The sequence below is a fragment of the Frankliniella occidentalis genome, unplaced genomic scaffold (assembly GCF_000697945.3).
Source record: "Frankliniella occidentalis isolate FOCC.00 unplaced genomic scaffold, Focc_3.1 Scaffold11, whole genome shotgun sequence".
Classification (NCBI taxonomy): Eukaryota; Metazoa; Arthropoda; class Insecta; order Thysanoptera; family Thripidae; genus Frankliniella; species Frankliniella occidentalis.
The window spans coordinates 406,724-411,698 of NW_026267141.1; the positions used below are offsets into that span (position 1 = coordinate 406,724).

The 4,975-nt window shown below is 65.9% G+C and overlaps 1 protein-coding gene across 1 annotated transcript in view; it reads right to left on the bottom strand.

The window, feature by feature from the left end:
• The window catches only part of LOC113215592 (elongation factor 1-alpha 2), a gene marked incomplete in the record, with an annotated part of 4,677 nt that extends 3,065 nt beyond the window's left edge, over nt 1-1,612 (bottom strand). Inside the window, 1 exon segment of the mRNA XM_052277722.1 lies at nt 1,519-1,612.
• Between the last annotated feature and the right edge of the window lie 3,363 nt (nt 1,613-4,975).

The window sequence follows — 4,975 nt, forward strand, 5'->3', positions numbered from 1 at the left end:
GTGCCGGGTACTCAAGATCGCTACCTCTGTCGCTTGTATTCGGAATTATATGCGAGGGGGTTCTGCAGAGTCACATTTCGGAGACCCGGCCGGCGGCGAAAAGCAATGGAATCGATCGACCAGGAGACTCGGTCCAGAGAGTCAGTCATATCATCCCACGCACAAGTGTGACCCGGCCCAGCCTCCTCAAGGTCACTGGCTGTGTCACAGCTGCGCCCTGCCAGCGGCACCCTGGGAGGGCCTCCAGCAGGACTCTCGTCCTTGTCGCACTCGCGGAGGACCGCCCCCGGGACCCACCACCCCGAGAGCCCTCGCATTCCAGCGATCGGGTTTGGTGTATCGCTTCGCGGTTGAACACGGGCGCCGTGCGGCGCTCGGCTCGGCGGTGGCGGCGCGCGCGGGCCTCGCCCAACCACGCCTGCGCCGCCCGTCCTCCCTCCCCGTGCCGTGCATGCCCTCCCTCCCCCGCCGGCCCGGGCCCACCGCGGCCCACCCTCTCGGCGCTACGCGGGGCCACGCCACGTCGCAGGCCGCTAACCCCGCGGCCTCGGCGGTGGCTTCGGCGGCGTCCTGGACATGAATCGACCCAAGAGACTATTCTCAGAACAAAGGGCCTAGCGGGCTTGCCCCACAATCACGAGGCGGCCCTGGTCGCACCAAGGACGCGCGATCCGCGGGCTTCCCGAAAGTCTTGTCCTGGACGGACTGTTTCGTGGAGCCGGAGGGTACCGGCACCTGGGCGTGCAAGTCCCGCTCGCCCCACCATGGCCCTAGCATACGGCCACATCAGAGGATCAGAGGCCTAACCTAAGCCTACCCGGGAGTTGGAAGGGGGAAAGGGGGAGGGGGGCAACCAAGGGCTACGTCACTCAGCGGTTAGACTAACGGCCTGAGAAAATGGCTAGCAGGCTGGGGCAAGAGGCTACCGCGGGGACGACGCTGACCTAAGTCCACAGGGCGAGCCTGAAGGCGTTCTATGACGTGAAGGCCACACGGCCCGGGGGGCCTAACCTACGGCCGCCGCGCATCGATCGCACCGCCATTAGACGGCCAGGCCCGGGGCCCAACGGGCCAGCCGACACCGACAAGGCGCGTGCAGAACACGATAGATGGGCAATCACTAGGGGCACCTGCCAGCGCAAAGCCTCCCATATTGCCCCGAGAACCTCGCTGCGGCACTCGGCGCCATGGCGTCCACCCTGGCACGGGGCGCCCGGCTGCCACGCGGCACGGCAGGGCAGCGCCGCGGGGGACGCACGTCACGATAAAAGAACTGCACAAATCTCACTGTTCAAACTTTTTGTCAGTGGCACTCCGCCCCGGTGGACTTGGGCCCCTGAGAGCACGGCGTGCACGCGGACGTGCGGCGACGGCCCTAGCCGGCCCCGGCCCCCGGCCACCGCCATGCCGACGGCGGCGCGCGGAAAACCGAGAAAATCTGCGACGCCTCGCGCCCTCGCGCAGGAATACCTATCGGAGAGTCGCGGGTCGCGGGTCGCGGTCACTTTGCTTCCGTACCTGCGGGCCGATGGCGGAGCTGGGGCGGACGGCGGCCGGATTTCACGAAGGACCTTGCAGCGCGCACTCACCTCCTGGCTGTGCCTGGCGGAAAGAGACCGACGCCAGGGGCCGCGGCGTCGCCAGGCGTCGCATGCGCAGAGCGCCGGGCTGCGTCCGGGGGGGCTGCCCGGGGGTTGCGGCGTCCCCCTCCGGCCCGAGCGCGGCAGGGGCCGCGGGGACGCCACGAGCTTCGGACGCAGCCCGGGTGGTGTCGGCGGCGCCGGTGGAGTGAGGGGCGCAAGCTCGCCGGGCTCGAACACGTCCTTGGCGGAGGTTACCCACCAACGACGACATCCCCACGTCTCGGACCACCACGCCGATCCACCCCATCGCCTCGAAAACACTCCGTACTCAATCATCGCCAAATACTTGAAACTTCTGCCGGCCGCGATAGGGGTAGTTGTCGGAATCAAGACGGCCAGTCAGCGGGCCGGGGCTCTGCGCCTGCGCCGCCCGCCCCGAGTTTGAAAGCATTGTCGCGCGCCGCGGCGCCCCGTCGTCACCTGACGAGGGCGGAGTGACGGGCGTGACGAGCGTGACGAGCTGGCGGGGCGGAGGGGACAACACACACATGGGCGGGACAACACGGCGAGGACCCCCCGTGACGCCGTCCAGACCGTGTTTGACCCTTTGAGTGTCGCGGGCTGACGGGCCGCTCGCGAGGGTGAGTCCAGTGACGAGCAGCCGCCCCACGGGGCGCGGGGCGCGGGGCGCGGAGTGCACGGCGCCAGGGGTCACCTCGGTGAGGCAATCTTGGGAGGCCGTGGCCACCGGCGACAACCGCCCCACCTTATTCCGCCGCCCACGCACCCGCTCCTCGTGTGACACAAACTCTGTCTTGTACTCGGTCAGCACCCTGCCCCGAGTCAGGTTAGGGCCGCCGCGGAGGCATTGTTCAGTTGAGCGCCCGCGACGCCGTCGGCCGCGTGCGAAACGCGCTCGCCCTCCGTCGCGCTCCCTCCGCCGGCGGCGTCGCGGGCGCTGTGCTCTGGCCCTTCGGACGCGACCCCTCGCCGCCCGTACGGTTGAGCGCCACCCCTTCGAGCGCGCCTGCGCACCGAGGCCGGGCGGCCCCCGGCATACGCTGCCAACAGCCGGTGCCAAACTCACAGCAATGCTGGTGGCCATTATGTTCGATTGCTAGCTGAATCGTTTCTGAGAGTAAATTCCCCTTTAACTCAATGAGACCCGCCAATGCGAGGAAATCGGGTGTGCCTTGTCTTTGGACAACCAGTCACTTTTCCCGCTCATCCGGGCCCAACACTTTGGAAGCACTTCCCTCGTCTGAGAGAAACTTCCCTCTCCCCCTTCGCTTTTCCCTTCGCACGGCGGCGCCCTCTCTACCACCATCAGTCACTTTCTCCTCGCGTTCAAAAATAAAAGCGGGGGGCGTTCGGAGACGATCTTTTTTGTTTCGGCCGCGTCGTCGCCGCTGCAAATGGGGCGACAGGTTGGGGCTCATGCGCCCCCCCCTCAAATCCCTCTCGTGGTCGTGGGGGGAGGGCACCAAAGTCCGCCCCCCTTTCCCCCGCTGAGCCGCGAACGCACATGGGCCCATGGGCCAGCCGGCCTGGACCACATGTGAAAAGGGATATGCACCGAGCTTGTACCCAGAGAGTTGGTGTTGGTGCTCTCCAGCCGTGCATTTCTGATGGTTTTGTTGGCAGATTCCCTGCTTTCTACTAAGAGGGGCGGGCCGGTTTTCACGGCCGTAATACGATGCCTAAACTAGGAACTGGGCATTACGCGTAACGAAAAATAGGAAAATATGCATTGAAAAGGTAGAAGTTTTGGTGTTATATCTGTGTGTAGCACCGGCGTAATACCGCGTAATTCACGTATTGTGTAATACTCTGTACACGAAAATCCCGAGTGAAAACGCCTCTCGCTTTCAACTCGCTTCTTCCCCCGAATCGAAAGTGCAGCGCGATGCAGAAATCTTCTTATCCCCCGGGTTTCCTCTTACAAGCTGTGCCCGAGCTGCAGACGGGGGCGTGGTAAGTATAATCCGTGGGTAGCACATCTGGGCAGCACACAGTGCGCTGAAGGTACACCACCGCGTGTACACCTTAAAGAATCGCCCTATCCACCCTTTTTCTTTCGAATTACACACATATATACAGAGTTGTCCGCCCAGTCAGCGCCGTTCTTCTGGTTATACTGTACCGGATGCAGGCGTGCCGACGGGTTGCATACTCGCACGGCTCGGTAAGCAGCCGCAAGGCGCCTCCCGGTGAGCGACGGTAGGCACGCCTGCATCCGGTACCGTATAACCGGAAGAACGGCACCACCCTCTAGTCTCGTTATACAAAACACAATAAGCTGAAAACTACAGTGGATTTCGTTCCGGATTTCAGTGTCCAATTTCGTCCTGCCATGCCATGTCATGCCACCACCACCCCTCCCCAAAAGGGGGTGGGCTGATCTACCCGTGTTTTCCGGCAGATTAGGGATCCCCAGAAAAAGCCCCCCTTGCCAGGCCCGTCACCCGCCAGGCCGAGGTGCCCGCCCCAGGTCCCAGGAGGTGCACGGGGTGCCCCGGGTATTACCGGACATTACTCTCACTGCTCGGCCCACGGGGTACAGGATCTCCAATGTGACTCGGCGACTCCAAGTGGGGGAGCTTCCAAGGTTGCCGGCGGCCCCGCACGAACTCTTTTTTTCCCCTGCCAGGAGCAATCGTTTCCCCGGCCCACCCGCGCTGCGCCGCAGCAGAGCCAGATGCAGGTTCTTGGGTTGTCACGAGCCGCCCCTCGCTAGAGGGCGCTACGGGTGCCGCGGGCCGCGAGCCGCGAGCCTGTGGTGGGCGCGCCCCCCGCCAGGCGGCGCCACCCGGCGCCACCCGCCCAGGAGCCCCTGGCAGGCAGGGGGTGCAGCGCGGGGGCGCGCGGCGCGGCGCCTCAGTCCGCCCGGGTCCGCCCCCGCCAGCCCGCACCACGGCGCCGCTCCCGGACGCGCGCGACGCACCGCGGCCATCGCGGCCAGGCCATACAACAACAACAGCTGATAGCTGCGCCAGCCGCGCCAGCTGCGCGCGCAGGGGGACAGCTTGCAGCAGCTGCGCGGCCGCGGCGACCAGCAGCTGCCGCCGGAGAGGGAGAGGCGGGGAGAGCGAGTGCTGGAAATGTAAGCCCTCTAGGGTCCTCTCGGGACCGATCGCAGCGCGCGGCGCGACGCGGCAGCGGTTTAGCGCGATGCACCCGGAGGGACTGTCCGCCGCACGCCGTGCCGCCCCCGCCGACACCGCCGGGGAACGGAAATGAAACAAAATATGATCTCGGAAACTGTTGCTGAGCGGCGAGGCCGTGGCTACCGTGGCGCAGCGTGGCGGAGCGTGACGGGGAGGGCGGCATGACATCGGGATGCTGCTGCAGCGCCGCCGCCTCCCGCCGCCGCCGCCGCCCCCGCCGCCCCC